The following is a 17,144-nucleotide window of genomic DNA, read 5'->3' as shown; positions in this document are numbered from 1 at the left end:
CACCAGGGTGCCCAAGCTCACTTACACATCGGGGCACCCTTTCAAAATGGCGCCCGATGTCCAGTGCGAAAGAAAATTCGAAGTGTGGGCTAAACCGCTGAGAAACTCCACAGGGCCCTGAAACACCCCCCCCCCCCTCCCCCCCCCCCCCCCCCCCCCCCCCTCCCCCCGCAAATTAACTTAGAAATGTTTTGGGAGAATCGCACCCTTCGGGTTGGATTCTCTGATTTTGAGGCTATGTCCGGTGCATGTGTCTTGTCTTACGATGAAAAGGTCAGCACCACCCCCGCACCGATGCTCCACCCGCTGGGTGGCTAGCAGCCGCGTCTCGTAAAAACCCCAGTGTTCCCACGGAAACAGCCGGAGAATTGCCAGGTCCATGGCTGCACATGCATGGCAACGACCTGCAGTGGCCGCACCGCTGGGTGGCTAGCAGCCGCCACAACATGGCGCCGACCGAGCGCAGACCCGGCCCACCAGATAGTGTCCCCCGCTGTAATCCCCCTCGTCACCCCCGGACCAACCCCAACCAATCGCCTCAGGGCCCCGGCGAAGCTCCACCGGCCAGCAGCACAGCATTTGCCCCCCCCCCCCCCCCACAACTGTGGCGGCGCTGGACACAGTCCGCAGCCGCCACGCGAGGTTGACAAAATCTCAGAGCACAAGTGATCCATGCCGTCGGCCCATCGGGGGCGGAGCATCGGGGGAAGGCCTTCAGGTAACGTCCTGAGGGCGTCCCAAAGGAGAGCGGCGTACTCACTGATGACACCATTTTGGAGGGGGTGGAGTATCCGTAACAGGTCCATTCCCAATTTGGTGTCAAAAGGGATTCCGCCCAATTGGTGAATGCGATTTCGGCATCGGCAAGTGGAGAATCCCGCCCTTAATCTCTGAAATGAAGAATCTAGCCCCTCATCTTTATTTTCAGATCCCTCCATGGTCTCATCTCCTCCCCATCTCAATAACCGCTACCAACTCTACAACCCTCAAAATCTATCCACTCCACCATTTCTGATCTCTTGAACATCCCCAATTTCAATTGTTCCACCATGGGCTGCCTGGGCCCTAAGATCTGGCATTCTCTGCCTCAACCTCAACCTCACTAGCTCACTCCTTTTTTAAATACCTCTCTAAAACCTAACTGTGTTGACAAAGATTATGGTCACCATTGCTAATGCGCTTAATGCGGATTGGTTACAAGATTTGTCTAATAACATTCTTCTTTAGTGCCTTGAAACCTTTTACCACACTTATATAGATGCAGGAGGGCCATCACTGCCATCGAACCAGCCAGGATGCTCACATTCATGAAATGTGAGTGCCAATGACAAGGCCAGTATTTATTGCCCATTCCTTATTGCCCTCAAAAAGGGCTGATTTAGCACAGTGGGCTAAACAGCTGGCTTGTAATGCAGAATAAGGCAGCAGCACGGTTTCAATTCCATACCGAACATGCACTGGAATGTGGCGACTAGGGGCTTTACACAGTAACTTAATTGAAGCCTACTTGTGACAATAAGAGATCATTGATTATTATATTACTGAAGGTGGCTGTGAACCACCTTCGTGAACCACTGCAGTCTGCATGGTGTAGGTACGCCAACAGCATTATTTAGAAGTGAGTTCAGTGACATTGAAGGAACAACAATGTATTTCCAAACTGGGATGGTAAGTGACTTGGAGGGGGACTTGGAGGTGGTAGTATCCCCATGTGTCTGCTGTCCTTGTTCTTCTAGGCGGTAGAGGCCTCAGGTATGCAATGCACTGTTGATTATGGTACAAACTACTGCCACTGTGCACCAGTAGCAGATGGAGTGAATGTTTAATGTGGTGTAAGGAGTGCTAATCAAGCAGGCTGCTTTGTTTGCATTGAATGTTGCCAGGCTTCTTGAGTGTTGTTAAAGCTGCACCCATCCAGGTATTCCATGCTTTGTAATCACTGGACAGGCTTTTGGAAGTCAGGAGGCGGGTTACTCACTGCAACATTCCCCGCCTCTGGCAGCACGGTAGCATTGTGGTTAGCATAATTGCTTCACAGCTCCAGGGTCCCAGGTTCGATTCCGGCTTGGGTCACTGTCTGTGCGGAGTCTGCACATCCTCCCCGTGTGTGCGTGGGTTTCCTCCGGGTGCTCCGGTTTCCTCCTGCGGTCCAAAGATGTGCAGGTTAGGTGGATTGGCCATGATAAATTGCCCTTAGTGTCCAAAATTGCCCTTAGTGTTGGGTGGGGTTGCTGGGTTATGAGGATAGGGTGGATGTGTTGACCTTGGGTAGGGTGCCCTTTCCAGGATCTGATGCAGACTCGATGGGCCGAATGGCCTCCTTCTGCACTGTAAATTCTATGATAATCTATGATTAATCTAGGACAAAGGTTCAGCACAACATCGTGGGCCGAAGGGTCTGTTCTGTGCTGTATTTTTCTATTTATGTCCTAGGCTCTTGTCGTCACAGAATTTATGTGGTCTAGTTGGGTTTCTGGTTCACAACAACCCAGAAAGTTGATGATCGAGAATTCACTGATAATAATCCCATTGAATGTCAGGGGAAGATGGTTAGATTCTCTCATGTTGTAAATTATCATTGCCTGGCACTTGTGCGGCATGAATGTTACTTGCCATTTATCGGTGACAAGCCTGAATGTTCCCCAGGTCTTTCTGTATGGGGGAACAGACTGCTTCAGTATATTTGAGAGGCAGCAAACTGTACTGAACACTTCCGTCATCAATAAATATCTATGATATCTATGATTTGTGACTTTTTGGAGGGAAGGTCATTGATAAAGTGACTGAAGATGTCCAGAGCTTCGATGATTAGTCTCCAACAACCATCCGCACCTTCCTTTGTGCTAGGTACAACTCCAATCAGTGGAGAGTTTCCCCCTGATTCTCATTAACTTGACTTTTGCCAAAGTTCCTTGATTCCACATTCGGTCAAAAACTGCCTTGATGTCAAGGGCAGTCACTCTCACCTCACAGCTTTGAATTCAGCTCTTTCGTCCAAGTTTGTACCAAGGCTGTAATGGGTTCTGGAGCAAAGTGGCCATGGCAAAGTGGCTAACCAGGTCATGTTGACTTAATCCCTAATTCCTATAACTTCTACAACTGAGAAGGACAGGAACAGTAATGGTGTGGGAACACCATCAACTCCAATTCAACCACTATGCTTATTTGGAGATGTGTCGTTGTTCACTGCTGATGAGTCAGAATCTTTGAATTTCCTATTTAATACCATTATGTGAGCAACACTATCATCACAATGACAATAGTTATCTCAGGGTGACTTTGAAGCCATTGGATGATGATAAAGCTCAACCAATTTGCTAATGTTTTTGAAAAAAATAAACCTACCATTCTTATCCTTCTGGCCTGCATGTGATTTCACCCTCATACCTATGTGGTTGACTCTTAACTCCCCACTGAAGTGGCCTAATAACGCGTTCTTCTTCCAGGTACCATGGGGACATTGACCATGGATTTCCATTGAGTTAGTCCACAATTATGTTTGATAAAGTACTGCAGATTATGAACACACCTTCTGTGACCGTCAAGTCTGAAGTGAGACTTGGAGATGGAGCTTCTAGGGCAGCACGGTAGCATTGTGGATAGCACAATCGCTTCACAGCTCCAGGGTCCCACGTTCGATTCCGGCTTGGGTCACTGTCTGTGCTGAGTCTGCACATCCTCCCCGTGTGTGCGTGGGTTTCCTCCGGGTGTTCCGGTTTCCTCCCACAGTCCAAATATGTGCAGGTTAGGTGGATTGGCCATGATAAATTGCCCATAGAGTCCAAAATTGCCCTTAGTGTTGGGTGGGGTTACAGGGTTATGGGGTTATGGGGATAGGGTGGAGTTGTTGACCTTGGGTAGGGTGCTCTTTCCAAGAGCCGGTGCAGACTCGATGGGCTGAATGGCCTCCTTCTGCACTGTAAATTCTATGATTCTAGTCCAGGAAGTGATGCTATCTCAGCACTACAAGACCTTCCGTAAGCTACTCAGTTGTATCAGCATACAAGGAGGCAGTGGTGTAGTGGTATTGTCACTGGACTAGTAATCCACAGACCCAGGATAATACTCTGGGGGCCTGGATTCGAATTGCACCATGGCAGATGTTGAAATTTGAATTCAATAAAAATCTAGAATTAAATGTTTAACTGTTGAATGATGTAAAATCTAATTTCCTTTAGGGAAAGAAATCTGTTGTCCTTACCTGGTCAGGCCTATATGTGATTCCAGTTCCACAGCAATGTGATTGACTCTTAAATGCCCTCGGTGATGGGCATAAATGCCCAAATCCAATTAATTAAAAAAGGTGACACATCACCATCTTCTCAGGGTTACTAGTGATTGGCAGTCGATGTCGGCCTTGCTCATAACCCCAAAACAATTGTTTGAAGTATTATTAGAGGGTTACATTTCATTTGACAATTACCAATGTCACAATCATTTTTTTAAATATAAATTTAGAGTACTCACTTATTTTTATTTTCAATAAAGGGGCAGTTTAGCATGGCCAATCCACCTAACCTGCACATCGTTGGGTTATGGGGAATGAAATCCACGCAGACATGGGGAGAATGTGCAAACTCCACATGAACAGTGGCCCAGGGCCGGGATTCGAACCCGGGTCCTCAGCGCCGCAATCCCAATGCTATCCACTGCACCACATGCTGTCCTTCCAATGTCACAGTCATGAGTATTTCATTTCTCACACTACTGAATTAATACTCAGAAAGACACTCGCAATTATTTCCAATGTTTTAGTTCCAGTAATGTAAGAATCATATTCATTGATATTAATCTAAAATAGTTATTCCTTCCATATTCTTAGAATCAGGCACAAAATCAGAGAAATCAAGCTGAAAGAAGTAAACCTATGATAAAACATTTTTTATTCAGTATAATTATAGTTCCTAAGGTTAAAAAGTACAAGCTGATGGGGCATCATCGTGGAACAAACACTAAAATCTAGCTATCAGCAATGCATTCGTAGCATGAGTCAAGAAGGTTAGGAGGTCTGTTGTGTAAAGCACACTGAGATAACACGGGCTGCAACTGGATGTAGCTATAACTGAAATATACTCCAGACCTTGCAGTAATGCAGTGGTGAAGTGGTATTGTTCTGGACTAGTAATACTCTGGGGCCATGCATTCGAATCCCACCACAGCAGATGGTGGAATTTACAATGAAGCATCTGGAATTAGAAGTACAATGATGACAATGAAACCATTATCGATTGTCATAAAAGCCCATCTGGTTCACTAATATTCTTTATGGCAGCACGGTAGCATTGTGGATAGCACAATTGCTTCACAGCTCCAGGGTCCCAGGTTCGATTCCCAGCTTGGGTCACTGTCTGTGCAGAGTCTGCACGTTCTCCCGCTGTGTGTGTGGGTTTCCTCCGGGTGCTCCGTTTCCTCCCACAGTCCAAAGATGCGTGGGTTAGGTGGATTGGCCATGCTAAATTTCCCATAGTGTCCAAAATTGCCCTTAGTGTTGGATTGGGTTACTGGGTTATGGGGATAGGGTGGAGGTCTGGACCTTGGGTAGGGTGCTCTTTCCAAGGGCCGGTGCGGACTTGATGGGCTGAATGGCCTCCTTCTGCACTGTAAATTCTATGACCTTGAAGTTAGGAGAGGAGAAGTGCAATCTTTCTTGTATCAGGTGCATCCTCGAGGTCTGAGGCTTCAATATACAGCAGAAACCTTTGCTTGAAAGTCCGCCAGTTGGCACTGAGATTGCCGGAAGTCCGCAGCTGTTGAGGAGCCTGGTTCTTCTCCATGGTGCCGGGATACATTTGCTGGTCGTCACGGAATAGATTGAGGTAATCCACCTTGGGATAGCAGCCTTCTGGTACCATGCCGTGTTAAGCACACTGAGATAACACGGGCTGCAACTGGATGCAGCTATAACTGAAATATACTCCAGACCTTGAAGTTAGTTCAATTATATTTATTGAACATGTCACACAGTTAGCTCAGTTCTCTGTGAGTTCAACTCTCTGCTAACCTAAGTGTGATTACTCTGTCTGACTGAACCAGACTAGCTCTTAGCCACATGCTGGAGGTGTTATGTGATATATACACCTCACTCACTCTGTAGATGTCCCCAGTGGAAAGAGGCGGAGTGTGAGTGCCTCGTGCCTTTTATAGTGGGAAACCACCCCCAAGTGTTCTGCCTGCTGATTGGTTATGTCCTGTTTTCTGTGTTCATTAGCTGCCTATCGGTATCTCATTATGTGCATGTCTGCATATCATGGCAAGGTCAATGCCCAATTCAGATACTTGAAGCAAAATGATCCCTGATGGCTTCTTGTGAACCCCACCATCAGGCCCAGTTGGGAGTCAGAAGCTCGCACTGTGTTAGAAACTGTCACTCACTGAGATTTTCCTCAGAGCATCCAACTAGCTGGAGGGCAGACTCAATGTTCAACTAAGGACACCGGAAAGGCTCTCAGAGCTGGAGGACCAATCAGTGGTCTACCAGCGTGAAAACAGCAGCAAGGCTCCATAGCAGGTCAGTGAGAGAGAGGGTACTTCAAAATGTATGTGCCCTCTCAACAACTCAAAATCTGAAATAAAAATGGCCTTTGCAACCAGGCCACCAATGTCGTTGGGACTGTGAGCCCCTCTGCAGGATGGCCTGTGGTTGCTGATGTGCCCAAGCAGTGTGGGGCGGCTGCCCACCTAAAGGCTAAACTGTCCCCCGAAGATCTGGAACTGAAAGGGTAGTGGAGGCAGAAACCCTCCAAACATTTGAACAGTAATTGAAATACCGTGACCTGCAATGGGCAATGGGCCAAGTGCAAGAAGATGCGATTCAGCTGGGTACATTTTCATCAATTGGCACGAGCATAATGTGCTGAATGATATCCTTTTGTGCGGTTTTCCAGTTTCTATGATTTCTACCAAAATGGCCTTGGGCTGATGGAGTCAAGGAACTGGCACGAAAGCTGGCAGCCCGAAATATCATGCTCATCCATTCCCAGTCCCGGGAGGGGGGTGGGGGGGAGGGTGCCAGAAATCTATCCCCATTCCACACTGACACACCTTTACACGGCAGAAGCATTTCACTGCGACAGAAGAGCAGGAGAGTTTCCCTGGTGCCCTGGACAATATTTATCCCTCAAATAATATCAGGAAAAACAGATTACCTGCTCATTAGCATGTTGATGTCTGTGAGATCCAGCTGTGGCGTAATTGGCTATTGTGTTCCCAACATTACAAAAGTGGCTGCATTTCAAAATTACTTCATTGGCTGCAAAGTATGTAGGAGCATTTTGTGGTCAGGAAAGACGTTATATGAATTCAAGTCTTTCCTTCATCCTTTACTTCTTTTCTATGCAACAAAGAACTGTTTGGAGTTCCTGTGGGTGTCCTGGCTAATATTTATTTAACAACCAAAATTTAAAACAACGATAAAAAAAAATGTGTTTTTTTTAAATAAAGAGTACCCAATTATTTTTCTTTTCCACTTAAGGGCCAATTTAGCATGGCCAATAAACCTATCCTGCACATATTTGGGTTGGGGGGGGGGCGGTTTGAGGCCCATACAGACACGGAGAAAAAGTGCAAACTTCACATGGATAGTAACCCAGAGCTGGGATCGAACCCGGGTCCTCAGCATCGTGAGGCAGCAGTGCTAACCACTGCACTACCGTGCCCCCCCTCCCCCAATCTAAAACACGATTGTCTTTGCTGTCTGTGAGACCTTGCTGAATTATCACAATAATCTTCAGACTCAAACCTGGAAGCGCCACAACTAAATGAAGTCTAACATCAACTCACCTTCGACTAAAGTACAATGCCTCTTTAAAACTTAGAAGGGATTATTTTAGATGCAGCCATGAGTCTTGTGATAGGTAAAAGTAAGGACTCCACATGACCAGGTGGGCGGGATAACAACTAGGTTTATTTACTCTCCTCGCAATACTACAATTACACTACTCCTCACCCCGCAGGGTCACCCTCCTCGACTGCTCCCAGGTCGGGATTTATAACCTGTGAGATTCCTCCCAGTTAGGCGGGAGGCGTCCCCCGTCACTTGGGGAACTCGGACTTCAAGGTATAAGAGGGGAACTGTATACAATATAGGTTTGGCCCATGAGGGGATCAAAACAAGCTTTAATTAAAATTAATTCTCAACAGTGTTGTTTCACTCATGCAGACTAACTATTTATCAATGACTCCATCTTAACATTGGATATGAAGCACAGGCCTATCGCAAACTTTAACTGCAAGAAGCTCCACCATCCTCACAGTGAAGGCTGAGTCTGCTGCTGCTGTGTTTGCACTGAACCGAGAATTCACTGCTGTACATAGTGAAAGTTCCTTTCATCTCGATCAAATAACGATGGTTGATTGTCTCTCGTGGGCTCAGTCCACGCATTCCTTTTCTTTTAAGACAAGAGGCGGCTTGGGTCACAGGCAAATACCATTGATTTTCCTGAAGATTTGAACAGTTTGTTCCGTTTTCTTTTCCTACAGTGCTCCTGTGGAAGTGGAAAAAACAAGGGGGCAACAGAAACACAGTCTGCTAAAAGCAAAAGACATGGATGGCCGGGATTCTCCGCTATCCGGTGGGCCGGGCTGTACTGGCGCTGAGGAGTGGCGTGAACCACTCCGGTGTCGGGCTGCCCAGAAGGTGCGGAATCCTCTGCATTAAAGCAGCTGGCACGGAGGGAAAGAGTGTCCCCACGGCACAGGCCCGCCCGCAGATCGGTGGGTCCCGATCGCGGGCCAGGCCACCATCGGGCTCACCCCCCCTCCCCCCCGGGGCCAGATCCCCCACGCCCCCCCCCGAGGACTCCGCAGGCCGCCCACAGAGCCAGGTCCCGCCGGTAAGGATCTTGTTTGATTTATGCCGGCGGGACTGGCTGAAAACTGGCCGGGGGGCCACTGCCAACGGCCCCGACCGGCGCAACGCGATTCCCGCCCTCGCCAAAACACCGGCGGCGGAGAATCCGGCAGCCGGCGTCGGGGAGGGATTCACGCCGCGCGTCCCTCCGCCCCCCCCCCCCCCCCCCCCCACCCCCCCCCCCCCCCCCCGGCGATTCTCCAGCCCGGCGAGGGGGGTCGGAGAATCCAGCCCATGTATGCTCTTCTCAAAGTGAATGCTTATATGCAGTGCCAATAAACAAAATGGTCATACCTTCCCTAATAATTCAGAGAAACCACCATGGCTGCTTCAGAATTTTAACAGAGCAGAAAAGAACAACTTTAATTTATTTATTTGTTTTAAAAGATTTTACAGTGCCCAGTATTTTTTTCCAATTGAACATGGCTAATTCACTTACTCTGCACATGTTTTGTGTTGTGGTGGTGAGACCCATACAAACACGGGGCGAATGTGAAAACTCCACATGGACAGTGACCCGGGGCCGGGATCAAATCAGGGTCCTCAGCTCCATGCTAACCACTGCGCCACCATGCTTCCCACGACTTGCATTTATATAGCGCTTTTCACGACTACCAACACCTCAAAGTGCTTTACAGTCAATTGACTACTTATTGAAACTAAAACATAAAATACTGGGCAACCTCAGCAGGTCTGACTGCATCTGTGGAGAGAGAAGGGAGCTAACGGGGCGATTCTCCCAAATGTAGCCCAAGGGTGGGATTCTCCGCCCCCCCTGCCGGGTTGGAGAATCGCCAGGGAGGGGGGCGGCGTGAATCCCGCCCCGCCGGAGATTCGGCGGGGGCAGGAATTGCGCCGCGCCGGTCGATGGCCGCTCGCAGCAGCCTCCCCCCCCCCCCCCCCCCCCCCCCCTCCAGCGATTCTCCGATCCGTGATGGGCCGAGGTCCCGCTCATTCTATGCCAGTCCCTCCGATGTAAATTGGACTAGGTCCTTAACTGGTGGGACCTGGCAGCGCGGGATGGCTCTGCGATACTGGGGGGGGGGGGTTGATCTGGCCCTGGGGGGTGCCCCCACGGTGGCCTGGCCCGCAATGGAGGCCCACCGATCCACGGGCGGGCCTGTGCCGTGGGGGAACTCTCTTCCTACGCACCGGCCGTGTAGGCCTCAGCGATGGCTGGCATGTAGGTGAACCCCCCCCCCCATGCATACGCGGGGATGACGGCAGAAGCTGCTGACGCTGCCGCGCATGCACGGACCTGCGCCAGACGGCAGAGTCCCATCGACCCCGGCTGGCGCGGCGCCGATGGCCTTCCACGCCAGCCGGGGGGCGCAAACCACTCCCCGCCGGCCTTGCCCCCGAAGGTGCGGAGGATCATGCACCCTTGGGGCGGCCCGACGCCGGAGTGGTTCATGCCACTCCATCCCGCTGGGAACCCCCCCCCCCCCCCCCCGGGCCGGGCCGGGCCGGGTATGGGAGAATCCCGCCCCGTGTTCGAGCCGTCGTGAACGCCGTTGCATTTCACAACGGTGCGAACGGGGCCCAGATACTACATATTCTGTCCCCCACAAGGGGCCAGCACGGCGCTGGAGCGGTTCAGGCTCCAGCCTCCCTTCTCTGCGGCAAATGGGCGCCGTGCCAACCCGCATATGTGCAGTTGGGCCACGGCAACCTGCGCATGTGCGGGGGACTTCTTCTGCGCGCCAGCCTTGACGAATCATGGCATCGGTGTTCAGCTGCCGGCCGCGTAGGAAAGTAGGCGCGGGGGTGGGAGGGAAGAGAGGCCGGCCGCCGATCGGTGAGCCCCGATCGCGGCCAGATCCCATCAGAGGCCTCCCTGGGGATGGAGCCCCCCTCTACCCCCCTCCACAGGCCGCCTCCCGACCCTTTGCACAGTGTTCCCGCCGGCAGCGACCGGGGTGAATGGCGTCGGCGGGACTCTGTCGCATCCACGCGGCTGCACGGTCCATCCAGGCCAGAGAATCGGCGGCCCCTCCGATTCCAGCGGCCTGCGGCTAGCGCCGCATCAAACGCGCCGGCACAAATGGCACCAATTCTCCACACCTCGGAGAATCACGCGCCAGAGTCGCGGCACCGTGGCGCGGATGCAGAGATTCTCCGGCCCGGCGCGGGTCCCGGTGAATCGCCCCCAATGTTTCCAGTCTGAATGACTCGTTGTCAAAGCTTTGACAAAGAGTCATCCAGACTCGAAATGTTAGCTCCCTTCTCTCTCCACAGATGCTGTCAGACCAGCTGAGATTGTCCAGTAGTTTATGTTTTTGCCTTGGATTTCAGCATCCATTTTGTTTATCGGCAATGCTTATAAGCATTCTTTTGCTTTTATCTGAGCACTTGTTGAAGTTTAGTCACGTGTAATGTAGGAAATGTGGTAGCCAACAAGCACACAACGAACTCTCACAAACAACAATGTGATAATGACCTCGTCATGTTTTGTGATGTCGATGGGGAAAAATATTGGCCAGGATATTGGAACTCTTCTTCAATATGGTGTCATGGGATCTTTTATATCCACCCAAATAGAAGAGGCTTCGGGTTAGATTCTTGTAACAGTACAGCACTCCTTCAGAACTGAACTAGACGACTGCCTCAATTTTTGTGCTCAAGCCCTGGAGTGGGACTTGTACCTGAAACGAATGGCACTATTAGCTTGTACCTGGAATTTTGTGACTCAGAGTTGAGAATATTCCTATTCAACCACAGCTAACAACCCTCTGAAATAGCATACTAACTCACAAAAATATATCGAACTAATACCACGCAGAGTACATATCAAGAAGACTGCGTACCACAATCTTTTCAGGGTAAGAGAGGGTTGAGCAGTAAATGCAGTCCTTGTTAGTAGTATCCAAATCCCAAAGATGACATTTTAAGGAACGAACTGGCTATTAACCCTCATCATTTTACATTATCTCTGCAGTACTCTGCTGAGTTACTGGACAATACTCGACTAGCTGGCTGTTTACTAGTTTTCATTCTGTCTCTTGTGTAAACCTTAACAGCGACAGACCCAAGAGAATTATAGATCTGATATTATCCTACTTGTTTTGTGTTGGCATTTATCGCTGTAGAGTGGGCGTGCACCGTGAGAAGGGACCATTTTCTTTATTTTAGTGCCAATTGTTTCTGGTCCTCTGCAGCTCAGTGAGTTCAAGTGTAGTGCACACATGCTTGTACTGTATCTTTCATACTATACGCTTTGAGTGAATAAGGGATTAGTTGAATGAACTATATAAGGAAATCAGTTACTAACTGTGGATAAAAGTATAAAATGAGCAATAAGGGATGGTGATTACTGGAAATTGTGCTCAGCTATGGAATGCAGCCAAAAAGAATCTTACTGAAAATTAAAATAAAATATCCTTGATGATGTAGGTAAGCAGCCTCACATTTTAATAAGAATTGCCATACACATTTTTGCCTCTGGATAAATACAACCTTAAATATACCTTTATTATAATTATTGACAGCATTCTATTTGAGATAGCCAGATTCTTGAAGATAAAACTGGAACCTCATCTTTACATACTTATATCCTTTTATTCAGAGTGTAATAGCACAATCGCTTCACAGCTCCAGGGTCCCACGTTCGATTCTGGCTTGGGTCACTGTCTGTGCGGAGTCTGAACATCCTCCCCGTGAGTGCGTGGGTTTCCTCCGGGTGCTCCGGTTTCCTCCCACAGTCCAAAGATGTGCAGGTTAGGTGGATTGGCCATGATAAATTGCCCTTAATGTCCAAAATTGCCCTTAGTGTTGGGTGGGGTTACTGGGTTATGGGGATGGGGTGGAGGTGTTGACCTTGGGTAGGGTGCTCTTTCCAAGAGCCGGTGCAGACTCGATGGGCCGAATGGCCTCCTTCTGCACTGTAAATTCTATGATAATGGAATTCAAGGTTTTCTGAAGTTGTTACATTTTAAAACTATTTTATTAAAGGAAAGGAGAATGGTGAAGAGGTCATGTTACCTGCTTCAAATTCTGCCTGACAACAAACCAGGGTGACTTGGATGTTATAGGGACAAGAGGGACGCAAGTCAAGAGACTTGCTGAGCAAGGTGCAAAGTTTTCCACACTTGTGCTGACAGTGAATAGATGTTCAGTCTCCAAGCTTTTGTGCTTAAGAGGCAAAGAGAAAGGACCACAGTTGGTATGATCAGGAGAGAGAAGCAACTTCATGTTCTCTATGAGCTACTGAAGCAGGGTATGGGAGGGAAGACAGTTTCCAGTTGAAGAGACACGCCCTGTAACCATCAAAGGAATCTGGTAGATTCGTACTGGTGTGGCTGCTGGTGGAGTAGAGGAGTGTTGCCTGATCTGGGAGATTCGTCCTGGTGTGGCTGGTGGTGGAGTAGAGGAGTACTGCCTGATCTGAGAGATTCATCCTGGTGTGGCTGGTGGTGGAGTAGAGGAGTACTGCCTGATTTGGAAACTCCCCAAAAATTGAGGTATGCACCTTTTTATGGTCACTCAAAGTTGCTGCTCAGCAAAATGGGAAAATGGGAACTTTGGAAGCTGGGAGTGTTTCCTATCAGAACTGCAATTCCATAGAAAGTGCGGTCTAATATATAACTTAGCCATGGGGTTATGAAATAGTCTTTATTGTTTGTTACCCAGTATATGTCTTAAAACCTTAAAAGCCATGCAAGTCCCTTAGGTTGGTCACTGGGAATTCAATTATCTTTTTTAAAAGGTAATCAGTCCATACTGCGGTCATAACAAGAGGGACACACATTACAAACAATTATGAAGAGATAATATACACGTGATGTTCAAGAATTTGGCAATCCTCCAATTCTGGGCTCTTATTTATCCCTGATTTCCTTTGCCTCATCGTTGGTGCATGTGCTTTAGTTGACTTGACCCTTACCTCTAGAATTCCGACCCTTTTTTCCACAGGCTAGGCAATCAAAAAACAGGGGCACAGTTTCAGGACAAGGGGCCGGCCATTTGGGACTGAGATAGAAAGACATTTCTTTACTCACAGGGTTTAAAATTTTTCGAATTCTCTAACCTAGAGGGCCATGGATGCTCCATGGTTGAATATACTTAAGCCTGGGATGAACGGGGGTGGGCCACTCAGCAAATCAAGAGATAAGGGGAGTGGGCGGAAAACAGAGTCAAGGCAGAAGATCAGCCTTGTCATACTGAATGGCAAAGCAGGCTTGACGGGCTATATCATCTACTCCTGCTTTTGTTTCTTATATTCTTAAGTTATAAACTTCTGTGAATCTTTACCTCGGTCTTCCTTTAAGGCGCTTCTTAAAACTTATTTCTTTGACCAAGCTTTATTTATCTGTGTGGTGAATGTAACATGATAATTCACACTATATCTTTGTAAGCGCAGTAGCGTTATCTGACCACTAGGGGGAGTAGCTCTGGGAATGCTCAGGAGCTTGTACAGGGCTCCACCCTTGGCTCTGCCCACAACTCCTCCCCCTAGTGCTGCTGTATAAATACCCTTGTCCAGAGTCAGTCTGCAGTTCACTGAGAGTTCATCAACGGGTAACCGGCTGGCTCTGTAGTAAGTTGATTACAGCCTATATTCATATCGGAAACACGTGTCTGGTGAATTGATGGTTCCATCAATCTGCCCTAATATCATTTTTTGTGGCTTGGTGTCAAATTCCGATTTATTTTTAGGCAGAGCAAGATAAATTTTTGATAAGTAAGGGGCTGAAAGGTTCTTGGGGGGGTGGGGAGGGTAGGTGGAAATGTGGAGTTGAGGTTACAGTAATTGCATCAGCCATGATCACATTGAACGTTGGAGCAGGTTCGAGGGGGTGAGTTGCCTACTCCTGCTCCTAATTTATATGTTTGTATATTCGCCTGTAAATTTGACTTGATGATGCTCCTGTGAAACACCTTGGATCGTTTGCCTACATAAAGATGCTATTAGGATTGCCAACCCTTCAGGACTATCCTGCAAGTTGCAAGAATTAAAGATTTATCTTATGGACACTGCCGCAAACCACCTTGGATAAAAATCATTGGCATATAAGAAAGAATGGTGCAAGTTTTACTTTGCTTTGAATACTATGATTTATTAGTTATAAAATATTGGCGATTGAGGGGCAAAGGCTGATTGACTGGGTGGGATGGTGAAAACAGGAAGCTGTGTGCTGGAATCTCCAGGAATTAGTCAACCGCAGATGGTGACTCTGGACACTGTACTAATTGCATGATGTTTAGATTATGGTAGATACCAGAGGGATGTTTCCACAGGGAACATAGTTTAAGAATAAGAGATTTATCATTTAAGACAGAGGTGAGGAGATTTGTTTTCTCTCAAAGGGTCGTTAGTATGTAGAATACTCTTGCCCAGAAAGCAGCGGAGTCGGGGTCATTGAATTTATGCAAGTCAGAGAGGGATAGATATTTTGATAGACAAGGGAATCAAGGGTTATGCGGGGGAGACAACAAAGTGGAGTTGAGATGCCAGAGCAGGCAAGAAGGGCTGAATGGTCCACTCCTGCACATAAGTCATATATACCCATGTTGTTGTTTTAGATGATTAATTGAATCCCAATCCAAGAAATGCACAGTAAAATAATCTAACCATTCTGTTTATTGGTTTTGCTATTTTAAGCAGTCACTCTAAGATGCCTCAAGCCTTTTCCAGTACAATGTGTTTCTCTTGCACACTCATGCTTTCCAAGTTTGTGCTTACTACACCCAGGGTAGAAAAAGGGAACAAACTGTTCAAGATGTTGGAGAATTCAAAAGCTTTTGCCTTGAGACCAAAAATTCCATTTGCCAAAACAATCTGCACATGATGGAATGTGCAAATGCACATTTGAATCTCAAAAGGGATTGAGGGAATATTATATCGCAACATATTCTGCACAGTTTTAAAAGTTAAATCAGAAAGCATCTATTAAGCACTTAAATAAAATAACTATTTTGACGAATTTGCTATAACTGATCTTTCTGTTGCCTCGGTCAAGAATCTATCAACTGACATGGTTGGCTGAAAAGGTTTACACACAAACTGGCAGTGCTCTGAGCATTGGCTCACCATCCACCAACACAAATCAGTACAACTCTTCACTCCCAAGCTATTCCTGCTCTTTGTGCCACCCTTCTGTATTATTGACCAGTAACTCAAGGGAGGGAGCAGAATGCATGGTGACAGGATTGGTTAAAACACATGACGAATGGAGCGGAGTGGGAGAATGAAGGGGGTGATGTGGGGGCAGTTTGCAGGTCAATTAGATGGAAACAGACAGGGAAGAATTGCTTGCTATGACAAAAGAGGAATTGCAATAAGTAATGAGAGGAGACGGCAGATTGTAAGGGGAGGGGATCTATGGTATCAGCATCTAGTTAGTACATTATTTTAGTGATCGCCAGGGGGATCCCAGGGACTTAACCAAGAGATTTATCTAAACAATGTTTGTAGAGCTTAGAAAAAGATTTCATAGTCAGTGTACGAAATTGTTGTGCACTGTTTTAATCAAAAGAATCAGATGGGTTCATGATGGAAAAAAGCCAGAAAACAACAAAGCAGAAATTGAAAAATTATGTCAAGAATCAACAACATCGGGCTGGATTCTCCACCGCCCACTACCTGTAGCGGAGTTCCTGATGCAGTGGAGGATACACCAGTGGGGAAAAATCACAGTTATTGTCCTTTCCGATGATCCAGCCCTCCCCAACTGGCAGCAGCATTGAGGTTTCTGCATCCTATTAACAGGCTGGGCACTGGATTTTCCATGCCTCCATCATTATCCAGACCTCTGGGCCAGGATTCATGTGGGCATGGATTGCTACTAGTATTTCCCGGTGAGGCCCTCATGTCTGGATCTCGTAGTGTGGTAAGAGAGTAACTACTTAAAAGCTAGGTACTCCCCAAATCCATCAGAGAGCCCACTCATCCCACAATGTAAATACTTCCCACCCCAGCCCACCACCATATGCCCCACCAAAGACCTACACCAAAGACCCCTGTCAGTCATCCCATCAGACCCAGACCCCCCATCACAGACATCCACCAGAGACCCCCCCCCAGAGACCCCCATCGGAGACCCGCATCAGAGACCATCACCAGAGACCGTTTAAAATAGGGATCCCCCATTTCAGAGAACCCCCAATAACAGGGAATCCTCTTGAGAACAGAATCTCACATAGTAGAGAACCCCCCCAGAGCAGAGAACCCTGCATAACAGCCCCCCCCCCCCCCCCCCAGCAGTCAACCCTGTCTGGAAGCTAACGAGCAGTTCAGGCAGAAACAGTGAAAAAAAGATGACTGCTTTTTCACTCACCTGTGCTTTCCACCTGCTGC

The 17,144-nt window shown here is 47.9% G+C and overlaps 1 protein-coding gene across 2 annotated transcripts in view; it reads right to left on the bottom strand.

The window, feature by feature from the left end:
• The window catches only part of LOC119969228 (rho GTPase-activating protein 6-like), a 782,573-nt gene that overhangs the window by 621,629 nt on the left and 143,800 nt on the right, over positions 1–17,144 (bottom strand). The gene's annotated exons all lie outside the window — the stretch shown is intronic.

This window comes from Scyliorhinus canicula, chromosome 7, assembly GCF_902713615.1.
Source record: "Scyliorhinus canicula chromosome 7, sScyCan1.1, whole genome shotgun sequence".
NCBI classification, from domain to species: domain Eukaryota; kingdom Metazoa; phylum Chordata; class Chondrichthyes; order Carcharhiniformes; family Scyliorhinidae; genus Scyliorhinus; species Scyliorhinus canicula.
The sequence above is the reverse complement of the archived record's forward strand: the minus strand, read 5'-3'. Positions and strand labels throughout refer to the sequence as shown.